The sequence below is a fragment of the Anomaloglossus baeobatrachus genome, chromosome 8 (genome assembly GCF_048569485.1).
Source record: "Anomaloglossus baeobatrachus isolate aAnoBae1 chromosome 8, aAnoBae1.hap1, whole genome shotgun sequence".
Lineage (NCBI taxonomy): Eukaryota > Metazoa > Chordata > Amphibia > Anura > Aromobatidae > Anomaloglossus > Anomaloglossus baeobatrachus.
Window position 1 is genome coordinate 159,332,535 of NC_134360.1, and position 21,265 is coordinate 159,353,799.

Genomic DNA, 21,265 nt, shown 5'->3' on the forward strand with positions numbered 1-21,265 from the left:
ATCACATCAAAGCATTCAGATTTCATTCCTTCATCTCCTCTAGATCTTTGTATACCAATCTTTGGCAGAAGTGTAACCCTGTAGCATAACCTTGACATTCAGCTGTACTGGAAACCAGATTCATTGCACCAGACCACTTGGCTTTCTCAACAGAAAAAACAAGGCACAAACAAGTAAACATATGGGTCAAAACTATTTGTCACGCGTCTTAACAAATCACTTCTAAAAGCATTTCATTACCCCGGTGTCAATGAACTGTAGGTCTACATAGGTAACAGTGTTGCACTTGAACTGTAAGTCTACGTAGGTAACAGTGTTGCACTTGGAGAATTGCAACAAAAAATCTCAAGAAATGCCATTACTCTTATTGTGTCCTGTGCTCTAAATCACCCGACAGACAACTACGGTGACAAATTTATAGAGAAGGGAACCAGGTTTATGGCACTTGTGGGCTACTATAGGGTTGTGGTGCTGAAAACATTGCTTTTTCCTCTGTGCCAGGCAGGCAGGTGGATGAAGGGAGGAAAATGTATCATCAGCCCTTTAAATAAGAAAGACTATTAGTGATGCAAAGTCAAATTAGAAGCATTCTTTATCTCCTCTCCTCGCAGAGCGCCAGACATTAAACTGTTGTGATTTTGTAAGCCAAGTGGAACTTCTACAATGAGAAAATTCCTCCAGTCATTCTTCAACACACAGGGAAAAAAAATCTTTAATAGGAGGATCCCCTGAGGCTCAGAGTTTTTAAGTTGGCCAATGGTGCTGGCTTTATGTGTGTGAGTGCAGCCAATGTTCAGGCCTGGCGTGTGTCATGTGCTAACGTCCACCCCTCCTCTCCTGCTGCTGCCTTTTCAGAAGACAGAAAAAAAAATCTCCAGTTCATGTAAGGTCTGCAGTTCTCAGAGATGCACAATCCCCGTCTCCAGCCGACCCTGGTCTTTTCCTCAATGCTGGACTGCCGGTCGAACCTATATGGACAGAATAAATCGTAAGTACAATCCTTTAAATATATTCTTCATAGATAATACTTAGTCGTTATTATTTATTGGAAAGAGATTTATTTTATTGAAGCTGTACAAAATCAGAGCAGGGCTCAGTACACAAGACTCATCCATCCAGGGCATGGACATCAGGAACCTCTCAATGGAGAAAGTCAATGAAACATTGTTTCATGAACTCATTTGTTAGCAGGTGGGCCTGTTATACAGAAATCGGTAATTTCTCCACAAAGTATGTCAGGGTCTATCCTTCTAATCATTCCATTCACATGATTATTAATCCTAATTTTACTAGGTCGTCCTGGCAGAAATAGAGTTAAATGACCTGAATTTATTTTTATTGATAAATATGAATAAGTAAATAAATAAATAATAGATTTTTATTGCTTTTACATGAACTTTGTTATATGCTTTGTGTGCTTTTTATTTTAGTTTTCTAATTTTTCAAAATAAAAGTGAACCCTTGTGCGCAATCTGTAACATATCGGGGTGTAGTATGGTATTGTACATTGTGGTACAAGTTGTACGTGTGCGTAATGCCGCAACAATGAGTTCATGGATTAGGGGTTTTGTTTTTGTTTATTCACTTTATGGTTATAAACACAAATATTAAAAAAAGAAGACACAAGTAACAGGTCTTAACCCTTGTCTGGTACCATGGGGTCAATGTGACCCCATGCAGATTGGTACAACTAGTGATTTTTTTTTTCATGGTACCAGACAAGGGTTAAAAGTAATTCCCAATACATTATTGATTTCATTACTAAATATCCTATAAGCTGTCTCATGTATCAGCACAATTTCAGGTTAAGGTTAGAATTGATGGCCAATCGGCAGTTGAAAAGTAGCTTGATTTCGAATTTCCTTGCCTGTATTGTATATAGCAGTTTACTAATACTGTATCTTCTTCTTTAAGAAAGTATTACTCTTGTGTAAGATTTTACTATCGATCATTTCCGTCTTGAATATATGCAAAAATATTTCTTAGGTCAACTTCACATGCTTATTGTGGCAAAGATATCAATGATAATGAGGCTGTTTTACTCACTGTGTATTGTTGTTTTATACCTTAGAAGGGCTTCTAGCAGATCAATAGAGAACATGATGTAATATAGGGAGTGGTTGCATTGAGCAATGATGGAAATTGTTAGACCTGTGGAAATAATAAAGTGGGAGAGATCAGAAAAATTAGGACAGTTATGCTTGTCATTTTACATGTGCATTACACATTATGTACAAATATTAGACAAATTTAGAATCACGTGGATATCATTACATTTAGGAATTGAAGTCCCCATATTAATGAACTCGCCTGAAAAATAAAAGAGAATGATTACTTAAATCCATATATTGCAGCTCCCTCCTCTTTTCTTTGTCTGTTTAGTGTTACCGTCTGCCTTCCCCCACCCCCTTCCATCACCCACTATGTTGGAGACACCTGAATGCCGACAGAGTGATCCGTAGAGGTTCAGACTGTCTGGAATGTAGCCATGCACCCAGACTTAATGTTTAACCAGAAAGCAGACACTGCCTCAATGCTTGTGAATCCTCACATTGTACCTATGTTGCACAACGGGATTTCACATTGTCGAATTATTAGCTGGTATCTTCTATTATATAATTTATATACACATGGTAATAGATTATTGGAGACTGAGACAAACGAAAAATAAAAATAAGGCAGCACTTCCAAGGTGAACTGAAAAAAAGTGAATCTTTACTCATCAGTCCTCCAAAAGATCCACTTTCTTTTTTCCTCAAAGCCTTTGAAGTGCGCCCTTTTCTTTTTTTTTTTTTTTTTTTTTTTTTTTTATTCGCCTGGGTAGGGTCCTTCAACAGTGGCGCTTGGGATTTTGCACTAAGACAAGGATAGCTCCTTTTGGAATTTTGATGATAGGTTGATAGATGGATGGAAAGACGGATATATTGATAGAAAGCTAGATGGATATATAGATGGATAGCTAGATAGATGGATGGATGGATAGCTAGATGGATAACTAGATAGATGGATGGATGGATAGATAGTTGGATGGATAGCTAGATAGATGGATAGCTAGATAGATGGATGGATAGATGGATGGATTGATGAATAGCTAGATGGATAGCTAAATGGATAGATGGATGAATGGATGGATGGATACATGGATGGAAAGCTAGATGGACAGCTAAATCAATGGATAGTTGTACTTTTCCATACAAAGATGGGTGCTAGGCTGCCAAGGTTATTACCAAAACCTCTTACATACAAAAATTCAAAAATACGGGGCAGTCTTTTAAAGTCAGTTGGCGTAAAAATGGATTTTAAGATGCCGATGCAACATTTTAGCCCAACATGGCAGAGTTCTGCTTTTGGCTCTGACATTTTTAACCAAACTGTTGCATGGTCTACTTGAAATCTGAGTTTTCACCATCTGACTTGGTAGTGATGTTCCCATTTTTGTGTGATTGATATCAAATTTAAAAAATTAAGCCACATTGGCTTCGGCAGTGGGTACGATAACCGAGATATCCATCAAGATATCTATCTGAGATAGATAGATAGATAGATACATGTTTCCCCAAAAATAAGACCTACCCGAAAATAAGCCCTAGCATGATTTGGTAGATAGATATATTTTTAAATGTATATGTGCCACTAAATTAACCTGTTTTCCCAAAAATAAGACCTACTCCAAAAGTAAGCCTCAGCATGATTTGGTAGATAAATAGATAGATAGATACCTGTTTCCCCAAAAATAAGACCTACCCGAAAATAAGCCCTAGCATGATTTGGTAGATAGATAGATATATTTTTTAATGTATACGTGCCACTAAATTAACCTGTTTTCCCAAAAATAAGACCTACTCCAAAAGTAAGCCTTAGCATGATTTGGTAGATAGATAGATAGATAGATTTTTAATGTATATGTTCACTACATTAACCTGTTTTCCCGAATATAAGACATACCCCAAAAATAAGCTCTAGCATGGTTTGGTCAATAAATAAAGATGTTTTTTAAGGTATATGTGCCACTAAATTAAGTTGACCTGTGACCATCATATGATTAGTGCTCCTCCAAAATCTCCTTTTTATCTGTCTAAGATTCTCAATTTACTTTGATTCTTGCTGGTATTGTTCTCCAAAATAAACTACTGTGTCCTCAGTCTGGTCTTTTGTTCTTGTGTAAAGTTAGACATCTTTAGTGAAGGATGCACTTGTTTGCTTTATCTTTCCCAACAGCATCAATAGCTCCCCTGCCTTACTTCTTTATTGGTCTGGACAACTTGGATCTTTGTTTTAAACAGACACACATTAGATTGCAACATCTTTTCATCATTGTACTAAGTGCAATTAATGCATGTGGATTTCTCTGATGCTAATACTTGCTTTGTTGCAAGTGAAGTGTGTTTGTCTGGGTGTATTTGTGAGTTCAAATGCAGGTGTGTGTTTACATGTGTATCTTTGGGTGACTTTTTATTTGTGTGTGTGTGTGTTATGTATGTTTGTGTTTATAAATGTTTATGCCTCTACATGTATGAGTTTATTTCTGTGTGAATGTGTGTGTCTCTGTACTTGTATGGGTTTACATGTGTATGTCAGTGTGAGTTTGAATGCATGTCCATTTATTTATGCAGGTAGGTCTTTAGTCTTTGTATATATATATATATATATATATATATATATATATATATGTTTGAGTACGTTTGTGTGTGCTCTTGTATGTCTGTGCATGTTTGTATCTGTCTGTCTATGCGTGTATCTCTATAAGTTGGTTTCTGTTTATATTGACGTGTGTGCGTCTGGGTATGTGTGTTTTTCTGTGTATATACCTGTATGTGTCCCTATGTGCCTGTATGTCAGTGTATTTGTATGTGTCTGTATATGACTGTTTAAGTTCATGCAAATATGGGTGTATGTATGCGTATGTGTTCCTATAGGTATATATTGTGACTGCATATATATGTATTTATATCAAAGTGTGTGTGTGTGTGTATATAAATATATATTGTATATAAACTACTTTTTTCTCAAACCTTTCACTGTATTTCTACCGCGGTCGATATAAATGAAGAGAATTCCTTTTGTCTATATTATTTGGTATATAGGAGATATGATATGACAAAAGTAGCAAATCTAGAATCCATGATCCAGATATAGAGTTTCATTTCTTGGCCTGATCACAGTCAGCGCTATGTCTGTCCTTTATTAGACATGCCTGTACTGTGCTGTGGATAAGTGTCTTGGTGTATTTTGCCCCATTCTGATATAATTCCGCTAATATCAGCATCCAGTAACACATTTCCAGATAAATAAGGCGCTACCAGATGCTGGCTTGAAAGCCTTTATGGTGTCAATTTAAATATGCAGTCCTTTCATCCCCTGTCTTCTGTAAGTTCCTCCTTTATCAAATGATTACATCCAGCGAGTTATGCAGACCCTCTGAAAATTAGGATTGCTTGAAGATTGAAGCAAGAGGCAAAACAGAGCCAGATGACTTTTCTCACTGCTATGATCTCATTACTCTATGCCTGCTAGGTAGAATTTAGTACAAAAGCCATGGAGGGATGGAGAGGACTTTGGGAGGAACATAACTAAGATATGGGAAACCATAAAGAAACCTATTGTTTGATTGTGTTGGCTGACGTATGTTATTGCATATTCATAATGAGAAGATTTAACCCACAAAATACAATTATAACTTTTACATTTTTCCGACAAATGTCACGCCCTATATCTATCTAAATACAACCTGTTTTGGAAAGGAACTGAAAATATTTTGTTTAATTTTAATATGTGTTAAAAGCTATGGCCCGTGGCCATTTTATTCATTTCTGTAAACGGCTGCTGCTTCTGGGATAAATGGATTTTCTTGCTGCTTATGAAAACCAAGTACCAAGTGCCTGAACGGTTTATGAGTTCATTACTTGGATGATTTTGATCCTGGAATGAAGTTGAAGTTGAAGACATAGACGTAGTAGACAGCGCTTGCTTTGGCAATTTCTCCTGTGAATAATAAAATAAATCATATATAATATTATTTCCGTCACCTCAAACATCAGAAGTTGGCAGATTATGGTATTTTCTCATCTATTATTGTTCTGGAGTCTGGAAAATAAGGCAGAGAAGACAGGTACACGGTGATTCAAATCTAAGGATACAAAAGAGTTCTTTACCGTTATGACCATTTTCACCGGAGCCAATGATGGGACAACCAAGTGTTCACATGTTCCAGATCATTGATTACCGTAAACATGCCACTGATTGGTCAGATAATTGCGTCTTTTAGGTGGACTTAAAATAATTATTGGTTGGATTCCATCACATGTAAACTAGGGTAGGAACATCAAACGATTCAACGAATCCCTCACCGGTGATTAGACTTCATTGAATGTCACTCTATGTCCTGTAGCATTATATCTATCTTTCTAAAAGGACTTACAGGTGGCATGGTGGCTCAGTGGTAGCACAGTAGTCTTGCAGTACTGGAGTCCTCGGTTCAATTCCCACCAAGGACAACATCTGTTCTCCCCGTGTTTGCATGGGTTTTCTCTAGTTTCCCCCACACACTCCAAAGACATACTGATAGGGACCTTAGATTGTGAACGCCTATGGGGGCAGTATTTCTGATGTATGAAAAGAGCTATAAAATTATTAAAACTATTAATAGCGCTATAAAAGTGAATAAATATTATTATTGGGTAATAAAAGTTTGTTATGATCTCTGATCCTACTTATACATTTTCATGATTACAGCCATCAATAGTTACCATTAACGATGAGAAGTTGTGATCTCATGAAATATACCAATTACTTTGTGGGTCATAAAAAAACTCCCTCCACCCGGCATATAATACCTTCAGGTCACTGCAAATGGTCAGTAGGTTCTCTTCTTCCTTCCACTTGATTAAATGACTAGCAATATATAACATGATGGGCATGAATCTTTATTTTAACCAAGCTAACCGTAATGCCATAATTATGAATAATGAATATTGCCAATGTAATATTGGACAAATATGTCTCAACCAAATAAAAAAGATAATACCCCAATAAAAGGTATGAAGGACACCTTAACGTAGGATGGAGCTTTATAGAAGTATTCAGGTCATATGGACGCAGGGTCCCAGCAGTTGATTTTCTTTGTTACATTGGTCATTGCTGAGATCAGAGGGGGAGAGTTTGTAGTTATAAGAACCAGATCATTTGAGCATAATTATTCTGTAGGAGATTTTACAAGTCTCATATCCCAAGTCTATGATGGACAAATAATTAGCATTCTATATCTGTAGAAATTCAAGACAAAAGGTCTTAGATTGCAATGCAGCCATAGTGTCCACAGGCGTTCAATTTAGTCATATAGACGTGTTACAAAGTCCTTGTTTAGAAAATCCATTTTAAAACACTCAAAAATTCTTAGTAAAAAGTGTATTGACTTTGTTTAAGAACCATTTCTTTTAGAAAGAATGGACTTGGGCTACAAAGAGTATCACTCATGCCGGAGGTACATATGTATTGTATGAGCAGCCTACTGAGTTCAGTAAGTGCTGTGTAATACTTCATTTCCCTTAGGATGGCGCTGCAGAGGAATTGATAACTTGTACCCAAATTAATTACAATATATTAATTAGATGGGGATCCTGGATTACTGTGACCCATCTATCATCTAATGATAGGTTTTAGCAAACGCGAACGATATAGTTCATGGTTCATACTGTACACCGGGTGTCTTGGCCTTGAACCTGAACATGGAGTTTTAAAAAAAATTGTGTCCCGAGTTTGGAGTTCATGTGCTGTTTGTATGTTAAAAAATATTGTTAAAGGCAGAGCAGAGAGAGAGTGAGATACTACGACCAATTTACAGCACCGAAGTTGGGGTCTGCATTGACTTTAAGGAGTTTGGGGTAGGGGTCAAGTTCAGGTCAAGTTCGTGTTCCGAACCGAACTTTTAACTAAAGTCCAGCTGAACCCGGCAAACCTGAACATCCACGGGTCCACTCATCTCTACTTAATGACCTTTCTAAAAAATAATTCCACACCCCTTCCAACAAAGCATGTCAGGACTAAGGTTAGAGGTACAGAGCAGACAAATGGTGAAGCTCTGTATTTCCATTATTGTCCATTGGAAAATTGGTGTGGTCATCCAATCTAAACACATAGCATATTTATCATAGTAACTTATAAAGAGTTGCCATGGAAAAGCTACATAGTATTCTGGGATGTATTTGTTACATCATATCCATTTACAGGGAATTTGTCACCATGAGAATGCCGCTTAGTCTGCCAGCCCCATGTTATAGAGCCGAAAAAGCAGAGTATATGGATATGTAGTTTTGTGACAAAAGATTCAGTATAACCTGTGTATTAACCCCTTCATGACCTTGGACGGATCTATCCGTCCAGGATCGTGTCCCGTTAAGCCCCGCCCCCTGCCGCGGGCAGGCGGCGTGGATCGGCACACATATCAGCTGTTTTCAACAGCTGACATGTGTGCCTGCTAGCCGCGGGTGGAATCGCTTCCACCCGCGGCCATTAACCCCTTAAATCTTGCTGCCAAAGTCTAGCAGCAAGATTTAAATGCGCGCGGCCATGTTTCTTACTTACCGCCGCCCCCACCGGAAGTCACATGTGTTATCACATGACTATCGGTGGTTGCCATCGTAGCACAGGGTCATGTGATGACGCCTGCTGCTATGATCTTTCATTTTCGTTTTCCCTCGGCCGAGAGCAGAGGGAAAAACAAAGTGAGTGAATCTGCTGTTTACAGCTGTATTGCTGTGATCAGCAGATAGACAATAGCGATCGGATTGCTGATCGCTATAGCCCCCTAGGGGGACTAGTAAAATAAAAAAAAAAAGTAAAAAAAAAAGTTTTAAAAAATAAAAAAAAAAAAAAAAAACCTAAAAGTTCAAATCACCCCCCTTTCCCCCCATTGAAAATTAAAGGGTTAAAAAATAAATAAATATACACATATTTGGTATCGCCGCGTTCAGAAATGCCCGATCTATCAAAATATAAAATCAATTAATCTGATTGGTAAACGGCGTAGTGGTAAAAAAAACTCCAAACGCCAAAATTACGTTTTTTGGTCGCCGCAAGTTTTACGCAAAATGCAATAACAGGCGATCAAAACGTAGCATCTGCGCAAAAATGGTACCATTATAAACGTCAGCTCGAGACGCAAAAAATAAGCCATCACTGAGCCATAGATCCCAAAAAATAAGAACGCTACGTGTTTCGGAAAATGGCGCAAAACGTGCGCCACTTTTATTGGACAAACTTGTGAATTTTTTTTAACCCCTTAGATACAAGTAAACCTATACATGTTTGGTGTCTACAAGCTTGCACCGACCTGAGGCATCACATAGATACATGAGTTTTATCATATAGTGAACACGGTGAATAAAACATCCCAAAAACTATTGTGCGATCACACTTTTTTTGCAGTTTTTCCACACTTGGAATTTGTTTGCTGTTTTCCAGTACAATATATGGTAAAACCTATGGTTTCATTTAAAAGTACAACTCGTCCCGCAAAAAACAAGCCCTCATATGGCAAGATTGACGGAATAATAAAAAAGTTACGGCTCTCGGAAGAAAAGGAGCAAAAAACAAAAACGCAAAAACGGAAAGTGCCCGGGGGCTGAAGGGGTTAATCATTTATTCCTCAGCTCCTTGTGGAGTTTTCAGTCCAGTGGGCGGTACAATCAGTGACTGACAGCTATATCTGTGTGCACACTTATAAAGAAAGCTGTCAGTCACTGTTAGAACCACCCACTGGACAGAGAATCCCAGAAGAAGCTGAGGAATAAATTATTAATACACAGGTTATACTGAATCTTTGTCACTAAACTATATATCACTATACTCTGCTCATCTTGCTCTATAACATGGGGCCTGCAGATTGGGCGACATTGTCATGGTGACAAATTTCCGTTAATGCATATATCTTTCTACTCCATTGTAGTTTGATTATTCTTCTTTTCTGTAGATTACATTCTCTTGGCCTTGGTCTGACACATTTAGTGTATATGTCTGGTGTTTTCCAGATTATATGATAAACATATGGCACTGGTTTTCTATTTTAATTTTATTATAAGATGTCTGTGTGGTGGTGACCATGATTTTCTTTTTCTGTTGGAATTTTTTTTTTTCTTAACTCAACATCTGCAAGATTTTTAAACAAACAAGCATTAGAGTCTGACTCAAAAGAGACATAGAAAACCACAGACACTTGAACTCTGGTGGGACTTATGGAGAAGTCACCAGTCATTAACATTTGTGCTAAAATGTCCTCTAGTAGTATGTTTGAATATGGGATTAGTGGGTACATTATGGACATATCAACTTTAAATTTATATTATATAGATTTTGAAAAATGTTTATTGATGATTTAATATAACAGTAAAGTTGTGTATGTGGGCAATAGAAAATATAGACAAAATTGTGGAGACTTGGTTGTAGAGTTGAGCGAGTACCTAACTATTCATACTTGCTATACTCATAACGAGTACTGTCTAATACTCGCGTATTCATTCCGAATAACGTGTGCAATGCAAATCAATGGGGAAAACTCACAATGTAACGTGTAACCCGAATGCTGTACTATTCTCTACTCGCACGAATAGTACGGCATTCGGGTTACTCGGTACATTGCGAGTATTTGCCATTGACTTGTATTACACACACTATTCAGAATGAATATGCGAGTATTCGACACTATTCGTTATGAGTATAGCGATTACGAATAGTTAGGTACTCGCTCAACTCTACTGGAAGCCCTATAACATTAAGGCTATGAGCGCATGCTGAGTTTTTGGTTTCAGAAATTTTCTGCACAAAAACATGTATGCATATTTGGGAGCGTTTTGGTGTGTTTTTGGTGCGTTTTTCTGCAATGCTTTTTTTTTAGTGAAATCAATGGCTAGAAAGGTTATAAAACACACCAACAATTGACTTCTTTTTTTCTGCACCCAAAACTGCAAGTAAAAAATAAGCAACGTGCGCACAGCATTTCTGAATTCTTACTGACTTTACTGGCATAAGGATAGACATGCAGTTTGGTTCAATAAACTGCACCAAAAAAAAAGCATCAAGAAACACAGAGTACGAACAAAGCCTTATGGGTGTTTGCAGACGTTTGGTTTTTGGTGCAAGAAAGTTTAGTTTAAAAACTCTCGTGTTGGTACTAATAAGTGGGTACGATACATGTGCTTTTTATGCTTTTACATGCCTTTTTGCTTGTGAACTGAGATGATTTAAAGAAATAAATAAAAAAAACATTGATGGTGAGAATCTGCAAAAAAAATAAGCAGCAATGTGCATGAGGTTTCAAAAATTTCATTCAATTTGCTGATCCTGTAAATTGCAGCAATTTTTACCCTTGAAAATATGCAGTAAACGTATGGCAAAACCACGTGAGCAAGTCCCAAGTGTTAAGAGGATTTTTTTAGGCTATTGTGTTGCTAAGTGTTTGATCCTATGACCCATGTGCTAGCTTATCAAGGGGGCAGTTGGAAAATAGCTTATCAAGGGGGCAGTTGGAGAATAGCTTATCAAGGGGGCAGTTGGAGAATAGCTTATCAAGGGGGCAGTTGGAGAATAGCTTATCAAAGGGGTACTTGGAGAATACAGTACTTTTTCAGCATAATTTTTGCTTTTTTTATTGTTCTTATTGATCAGAGAAGACATCCTTAGCGGCAAATGATTGTCACTGATCCCAAAAAATAAGGCATTTGGCAACTGCATCTTTATGTTTTGGTGGAATAAAATATATCAGTACACGGAAGATGAAATAAATCAAGAAAACTAAAAGTTATAAAGTTCACATCTTGAATGAATATGCTCAGGCTTCGTAGTGAAGGAACTGTCGGAATAATAGGGAGCTTGTTCATTTGCTGTATTGCACGCATAAAATGAATCTGCTAAAGTTTATTTGCAGTGGGCCATAAAAGATTAAAATGAGCTCTTTCTGCTGGCTCAGCAGTCCCGCTCCTCGCTGTCTGTGTAGGGAGACTTGCTCTTTTATTCCCAGCAGCTTGTTTTTTTTCACTTTGTGCTTCAGTGGTGCAAGAGAAACAAAGATTTCAGAACCTTCAGAAATGATGAAGGCGGGCTTTTCATTTAAGAATATTGTGACTGTTTTCAGTATTGTTTTTTTTTTTTTCTTTTTTTGCACATATTGTGAACTTAAGTAACATGACACATCACATAAATACAAAAATGTGCCTTGTCCTGTTTTAACAGATGGCTGCTGTAAAGCGCCACCGCCTGCTTGACAAAAAAAGAGGGAATGAAATGCTTTATGTTTTTGAAAGACCACGTATTGTAGGCACAAAAGGGGTTTAGCGTCCATACTCATCATTCTACTGAAGGCAGTAAACTGCTTTTAAAGCGCAGTAATCACCAGGATTTTCCTATAAACCCTAAAGCCAATGCTATACTGGCACTATCAAGCTGATTCTCTACATACCTGTAGTGGTCAGCTCGGATATATAGGTTTTGAAACACAAGCAAGTAAAGTTTGTAAAATGAGCATCTTTTTGAATGGCAGCAGCTGCCTCTTAAAGCGCACCAATCACCAGGATTTTCCTATAAAACCTAAATCAAGTGCTTTAATGGCACTATCAGGCTGACTCTATACACACCTTTAGTTGTCAGCTAGGATATATAGGTTTTGAAACACAAGCAAGTAAAGATTGTAAAATGAGCAGCTTGTTGATTGCAGCAGCTGCCACTTAAAGCGCACCAATCACCAGGATTTTCCTATATAACCTTAAACCAGTGCTATACTGGCACTATCAGGCTGATTCTATACAGACCTTTAGTTGTGCGATTGGATGTATAGGTTTTGAAACACAAGCAAGTAAAGTTTATAAAATGAGCAGCTTTTTGATTGGCAGCACCTGCCAATCAGCTAATAGCTGGGGTGGGTTTTGACAGTTATTCCCGCCCCTCTGCCCGTTGTTCCTCCCCCTATCTTTTATTTATGGTAATAAAATTATAGAAGCATTTTACTAATGGTTGCGGCTAAATCAAAGTGGCTAGAAGGACCTTGCTGACGTCATAGCCATGTGACCATAAAGGGCGGGGCCTCAGCCTAGAGAAAAACAATGTTGCTTCCTGATATCAGTTATGTTGACTGAGCCCCCCCCTCTTCTGTTCACATGGGTATGACATCAGCAAGTGCAGAAAATAGAAAAAAGTTCAGCTCATACTTTCTATGGTCCAAGTCAGGATCGATGTTGTTGCACGAAGCTACCCTAGCCTCAGGCAGAACAATAACAAGCAAAATTGTGAATGGTCTCCAGCACTTCAAAAAAGGTCCTTCGAGCCATAACCATTAGTAAAACGCTTCTTTAATAGAATTAGCAGAAATAAAAGATAGGGGGAGGAACAACAGGCAGAGGGCGAGAATAACCATTACATCCTATCCCAGCTATCAGCTGATTGTCAGCTGCTGCCAATCAAAAGCCTGTCTTTTTTTTACAAACTTTACTTGCTTGTGTTTCATAAACTTTACATCTGATCTCACAACTAAAAGTATGTATAGAATCAGTCTGATAGCGCCAGTATAGCACTGGCTTTAAGTTATATAGGATAATCCTGGTGATTAGTGCGCTTTAAGTGGGACTAGAATATAGGTGAATCCCAAGTATCTTAACCTTAAAACTTAGATGGGAGGATATTGATTAATTGTAATTTATAATAGACATTTATATCATTTGACTTTCCCAAGAAACACCAAAATTCAATTAATGTTTTATTGAAGATTCTTTACAAAAGATTAAAATGTCCACTGTTTCCTTAACGACAGTACATGGTGCCTATGTTTGTAACTGACCCTAAGGAGCAACCGCGAAAATGTAAAGGCTCATGGAATAAATCTCCACGGAGTTGTGTTATCCCTTTGAAATAATTTCTGCGATTATTTTATGTACTCTGAGGAATCACACAATAGTGGGACCATTCAAAATGTGTTTCTTAGCTGAAAGCTGTTAAAATATAATGTATGCCCAATATAGATCCCAGAATTGCTATATACGGGCCACATTTTCCCCATAAACGTATTACCTAAAATTAGATGCTGCGTTATAGACAACTTGAATAGAAAAAAAGTGATATGGCTTGTGCTCCACCACAACATTTCATTTTCTGGGTTGCTAAATTTGGGGTGCATTGGCGACTTGCACTAAAAGTCACAGTCACTGTGTTTATGTGTTTAGTTACTTTGTATTTATGTTTATTTATACAATGTTTATATCACCAATGTTCATGTTATTGTGTTTCCATTGAGATCATTCATGGCGGTGGCTGAACTAACTGAACCTGCCACCTGAGGCACTTTATGTAACTGCAGACTTGTGAAATCTCACAGCAAGCAAGGTTCGCACTATCAGGATTCTCCAGCACCAGAGGTGGGTGGACACGTCATTGCAAGTATGAAAATTGCATACATGCGGTTACGTGTCCACTAGATGAGCACAGCCTTAGGCCTCTTTCACACGTCCGTGAAAATGACGCAAGTTTTTCACGGACGTGTCAAAGGTGCGTATTGCCCTCGATGTGCCGTGTGTATGGCACACGTGTGTTCTCCGTGTGTTATCCGTGATAACACACGGAGAATGGGAACTTTCTACTCACCTGTCCCTGGCGTCACTGTCCGTGGTGCTGATCTTCGGGCTCCGGTCCTGCCGACTCCCCGCTGCTGCTGCTTCCGGCCGCAGTGAAGTGCATATTCAATGAGCATAATGAGCGGTTGGCAGCAAGTGACAGCAGCGGCAGAGACTGCTGGGCAGGAGAAGGTCACTAATGGTTTGGTTTTATTTCTCACAGACACATGTCTTTTCTCCGGTGCATGTCACACGGAACACATCCGCGTGGTCCGTTTGCATTATGTGTGACACGCTGGCGTTCCGTGTGACACCTGTGATGCCGGAGCGAAAACGGACATGTTGCCGTGAGAAACACACAGACACACGTAAGTACGGTAACGGAACGGACACACGTTCCGTGCAAAAATACTTACGTGTGTCCAAAACCTTAGGAATACATAGGTCTACGTGTGTATGTGTCTCCGGTATGTGAGAAAACTGCCAAACATGTACCGGAGGCACGTACGTGTGAAAGAGGCCTTACTCAATACAAGTGAACTGAGCGTTGTCGGATGTGTCCAGTCAGAATGTGTCACATGACCAACTACTCCTGGTGTTAGCAACGGAGGATCCTGACTTTGCAATGTGAAGATTCACAAGTCTGCAGTTACATAGAGTGACTGCAGATTTTATCCCCTAGCCTGAGTAACCCCTTCAAAGCAAAACTGTTTTGAGCTAGGATTGTCTTCCGTGTTTATTCTTATCATGCCCCAGTGCCCCAAGTCATGAGGTTATAACTGATGTTAATGACTTTAAAGTGACTTTTTTCTATCTCTACTCTTGTTTAGAGATGAGCGAGCCTGAACTGTAAAGGTTCCAGGTCAAAGGCTTGAACACAAACACAGTCTTTTAAAAAAAGTTCATGTCCGACTTTGGGTGCTGTTCGTATGCTAACCACTCTATCGAGCATCAGTGTGCTTGCTCGGATACGTTCAGTGCCTAGCCCTGTGAGAGCCACTTGCAGTCTCTGAATGGCTTACACTGGGGGTCTAAACCACACTTTCAGATACTATGTGTCCAAAAAAAACCCTCTGCCCACCCTCCACCGGAAATGCTCTGTTTATTGCTGGCTGTATGTGGGCAGAGAGCCATACTGCTCAAACATTGACTTCCATTATACTTGTTACTCGAGTTGAGCCTGTTAGTTTGGGTTCCTATTGACTTATATGAGGTTTTGGGGTCCAGGAACAAGTTCAAGTCAAGTCTAAAGGGGGCTTTACACGCTACAACATCGCTAATGCAAATGGTCACGGAATTGGTGACGCACATCCGGCTGCATTAGCGATGCCATTGCGTGTGACACCTATGAGCGATTTAGCATCATTGCAAAAACGTGCATAATCGCTCATCGGTGATATGGGGGTCCATTCTCAAAAATCGTTACTGCAGCAGTAATGAAGTTGTTCCTCGTTCCTGCGGCAGCACACATCGCTCCGTGTGACACCGCAGGAACGAGGAACCTCTCCTTACCTGCCTCCCGGCCACAATGCGGAAGGAAGGAGGTGGGCGGGATGTTACGTCCCGCTCACCTCCGCCCCTCCGCTTCTCTTGGACGGCGGTTCAGTGACGCAGCTGTGACGTCGCTGTGACACTGAACGAACCGCCCCCTTAGAAAGGAGGCGGTTCGCCGGTCACAGCGACGTCGCCGGGCAGGTAAGTGGTTTGACGGGTCCGGGCGATGTTGTGCGGCACGGGCAGCGATTTGCCCGTGTCGCACAACAGATGCGGGCGGGTACCCACGCTAGCGATATCGGTACCGATATTGCAGCGTGTAAAGCGGCCTTAAGTCACAATACTAACTTTTAACATGTCCGGCAGAACCCAACAAACTCGACCATACATGGGTCCGCTCATCTCTACTCTTATTCCTTCTGGTTTTGGATTTATTTTTCATAATGATTATATGTGCCCCTTACCTACAAAGTAACTATAGTAAAACTTTCAACTCCTATATAGAGGCAGTCTTATCTGTGTATGACGTCTTCAAGGAAAGCTGATGGTTTGCTATGGTTCCAAAACAGTAAACTGTAGTCATGGTGGACGTTTTTTTGTAGTACAGCTATAGTGAACATTTATCTCACTAGTTATTTATGCATTTAGCAAAATGTTTTGGATCACATTCACTTTTTACAATGCAAAACCCAAAAGAGCTGGTACCTCTAGCAGCAGTACTTCCCTGGCAGCATTTACCATACAATGATCATTCATGATCATATCAACAAATAACATCTATTCAAACAACCGTCATCCAATCTGTGCAGCCCTTTGAACTTATAGAAGTGTATGTTTCTCAGCTTATTTTTGTGTGAATTTCTTCTGCCGCGCTCTGTTTTCCTTTTATGCAATGACGACTCCCCAATGACAGCTAATGTCTTATTCACATGAGAGCGCTCGTTTCAATGACATCTTTCTTCAAGAACTTATTATAGATTCAAATGCATTAAATCAACACCACATTTTCAATTCTAATTGGTCTTGTGTGGAGGGTGGAAGTAGGAAAATAAGAGAGCTCTTTGTAGGTTGTCAGCCCTGAGTCAATTTTCCTTTGTCCTTTTTTGCGTACTTGATGTAATTTAATACAAAAAAATAGGCATTTGAAAAATAAAATAAGTAAAATGCAATAAATAATATACAAGAGGGAATAAATCAATAAATAAAAAGAAATATTAGTAAGGGCGATGACTTTTGACAAACATTGAATTGTAACTAAGTAGAATAAGTGTGATGAGGCGGCTGTTAACCCTTTATCTTCTGTAAGAACAAGTTCTCTCTATGAACATCTAATAATGTTGATATTGTATTTCTATGGTACATGTGATAAGATGACGTGGTATTTCATTTGTAATGGTCACTGACTCATCTGTACGCTGTAATCTCTAAAAGCATTTTATTTTCTAAGAATCATTTTTGTAGGTTCATTGAGCTCTTTCGTTAATTTATGAATTTGTGCCAGGGTTAATAAACTTGTGAACAGTCTATTGGGTTGTAACCTGTTCTGAGTACCTGCTCTATAAATTATAAATATCTAATAAATGTCAAAGCATTGTAAAATGTTGGAACAAAGAGACAGAATTGGTGTGAAGCTGGTGTTACAATTTTATGACATTTTTCTCAAGATTTGTCTTTAGACTTCTGACACCTCCAACTTTGAATAGTAACGGCACTGAATTAGTAAGGAGAAAACTAAGCACTTTGCAACATTTTTACGTTTTTATTTTTTAAATACCAGCATTTGTCTTTCACTCAACATAGAGTCCAAGGTGTAAAAACTTGTGCATACAAAAGCTGTTACTTGCTTGTGATGAGGAAGGACTAAAATACTCGAGTCCAAATTTGGAAGGAAAGTCCAGCACCAGAATATTCCTTAAAATTTTCGTTTCTTCTTTATTCAAAATTCACATAAACAGTGTTATGAATAGGCGGCGCCATAGCCGCAAGCTGTGGTTCCAGTTACACCCAGGAAGGGTATTTTCCTCGCTGCAATATCTGTACCAATATCGCTAGCGAGCGTACCCACCCCCATCGGTTGTGTGACACAAGCAAATCGCTGCCCGTGGCGCACAATATCGTGAACACCCATCAAACGGACTTACCTTACCTGCGATGTCGCTGTGGCCGGCGATCTGCCTCCTTTCTAAGGCGGTGGTTCGTGCGGCGTCACAGCAACGTCACACGGCAGCCGTCCAATAGCAGAGGAGGGGCAGAGATGAGCGGCCGTAACATGCCGCCCACCTCCTTCCTTCCTCATTGCCGGTGGACTCAGGTAAGGAGATGTTCATCGTTCCTGCGATGTCACACATAGTGATGTGTGCTGCCGCAGGAGCGACGAACAACATCGTACCTGCAGCAGCAACGATATTAAGGAAATGAACAACAAGTCAACGAGCAACGATTTTTCACGTTTTTGCGCTCGTTGATCGTCGCTCATTGGTGTCTCACGCTGCGATGTCGCTAACGGTGCCAGATGTGCGTCACTAACGACATGACCCCAACAATATATCGTTAGCGATGTCGCAGCGTGTAAAGCACCCTTAAGTGTGGAGAAGCGGTGCTGATTTACCCCAGCCAGAGCCTAAGTCCAGTGTTTCGCCTAATGAGCATGCTCAGCCTGATTGTGTAATTTCTGAGACTAAAGGGCCATTTACACGCTGCAACATCGCTAACGATATATTGTCGGGGTCACGGTGTTTGTGACGCACATCCGGCGTCGTTAGCGACATCGCAGCGTGTAACACCTATGAACGACCTTAAACGATCGCAAAAGAGTTAAAAAGCGTTGCTCTGTGACACGTCGTTCATTTACCAAAAATCGTCTGGTCAATAGCGAGGTTGTTCGTGATTCCTGCGGCACCACACTTCGCTACGTGTCACACCACAGGAACGACGAACATCTCCTTACCTGCCGTCCACCGGCAATGAGGAAGGAAGGAGGTGGGCGGCATGTTCCGGCCCCTCATCTCCTCCCCTCCTCTGCTATTGGGCGGTCGCTTAGTGACGCCGCAGTGACGTCGCTATGACGCCGAACGCACCTCCCCCTTGAAGGAGGGATTGTTCGGCGGTTACAGCGACGTCGCTGAAAAGATATGTGCATGTGATGCTGCAGTAGCGATAATGTTTGCTACGGCAGCGATCACCAAATGTCGCACGTACGACGGGGCGGGTGCTATTGCGCACGACATCGCTGGCTATCGCTAGCGATGTCGCAGCGTGTAAAGCACCCTTTACTCCTCAGTTCAGGCTACTGAGAATGCTCCCACACTTAATGTGAAAAGCTTCTTTGCACAGTTACTTGGACTTCATGCCGTGTCTAAGTCCTGTGTTCTGCCTACTGAGCATGCTCAGGCAGATAGTCTGATTTCTGAGACTATTGTTCAGGCTACTGAGCATACTTAGGCATTTAGTGCATCAGAGGCTAGGTCCGGTAAGGACCTCACTGGGCATGTCCGTGAGGTGGCAGGGCCTGATAGACTGGCAGGCATCAGGTGTCCTGACGATGTGTCCACTTCGGACTGTCTCGCAGAGGCCCGCCCCTATGACCTGGCATCTCACTGGTGAGGTGTTTGAGGCGAGGCTGCCATAAGGTCATCAGTGACATGGTGGTTCCGAATAGGCCGCTGGTGATGTCACTGATGACATGGCACTCTGCTATTGCTTGTGCTTATATATTGCTATATGCTCTTCTCATATGCTTGTGGTTAGCACACCTCCATGTATAGAGCCCATTGCGGCTACAGCTTGTTAGATTGTAAGCAGTAGGTAGGGATAGGCGTTTGGTGCCAGCCACGTCAAGACACCCATGACTGGGCACGATGGGGCTTCCCTCCTACTGTCCAGTCCTGCTAGTGTAGCCCAGTGGAGTTAACTGGGCTGCGGCTGCTGCGCCACCTGTCCGGTTGTGCCTTCTACGCGCACGGACAGCGTACCCCAGGACCCCTGTGACGTTAACAGGGAGTTCCTGGGCTGGGTGTGTTGACCCTGTGATGCCAACAGGTTTCACAGTCTCCTGATCCAAGTGTTACTTAACTTGGTTCAGGCTCCTATTTAGTTCAGAGCCACACAACTCTGTATTCTCCTCCTAACCTTCGGGTTGTCATCAGCTCCTTTGTCATCTGGAGCACGGTGGACCCCTACTGGCGATTGGGATATACACCCTCTTATCCTAATCTGCCAGTCCCCCCCCCCCCCGTAACACACAGTGTCTTAAAAACATGTAGATATCCATGATGTACCCATCCTTACTCATATTCCGAAACACGTAAGCCGGGGGCCTAATAGGTCCCACATCATGGGTATTTACACGTTTTTAAGGCATTATGTATGTGAATTTTGATTAAAGAGGAAACTCTTAATTAAGAGGTATTTTGGTGCTGGACTTTCCTTCCAAATTTGTTCTTGTTTTGTGGTTGCCAGCTATGTTTGTGTACCTGTGGGTCTGCAGAAACATCAGTGAGCTTCCTTCCTGTCCCTGTGCCTTCTTATTTTAAAATCCTCAAGTGCTTGGTACTTAAAGCTTGCAGGTTGGAAACTCAGATGGGCTCAACTTGAGTACCAAGTATAATAGAGACCGACTGAGTGAAGAGTCGAGCACCCGTAAGATAATCGATTGAGTACAAAGTCTCGAGCACCATGATGCTTGATCGAGTATTGAGCAGTCCGAGCACAATCTCTCATCACTATTACTTACAGAAAACTATGCACTGCTATCATCAAAGGGGTTTTGCAACAAATTAAATTCATCGCCAACTCATAAGAGAGGTGATAAATATGTAGTCATTGAGTCTTTCATCCCAAAAATTGCCACTAATCGGTGAAATAGGGGTCCAGAACGTCAGTTCACCTATCTGTGGTCAGGACTCAATGGTCACATTTTGCATACTACTATTCCTTTTTTTTGCAGAAATAACTTTGATGGCAGAGTATAATGATCGGCTACTTCCTGCAGTCTCCGAAACAATGAATGGAGTGGCAATATTGCAGCACTATTCAATTCTAACTATAGCTAGTGAAAAGTGGGGCTCAGAATCCCATTCTAGTGATTACTGGGGGTTCCAGCAAAAGGACCCCCAACAAGCAGATATATATAGGGAACCTGTCAGTTGAGTCATGCGGCCGAAATCATTGGCAGAATGAATCAG

General features: G+C 40.5%; 1 long non-coding RNA gene across 1 annotated transcript in view; it reads left to right on the plus strand.

The window, feature by feature from the left end:
* Positions 1-874: 874 nt before the first annotated feature.
* Positions 875-21,265, plus strand: part of LOC142249322 (uncharacterized) — a 126,579-nt gene continuing 106,188 nt past the window's right edge. The window contains exon 1 of the long non-coding RNA XR_012725030.1: positions 875-988. This is a non-coding gene — a long non-coding RNA (uncharacterized LOC142249322). The remainder of the gene's footprint in view (positions 989-21,265) is intronic.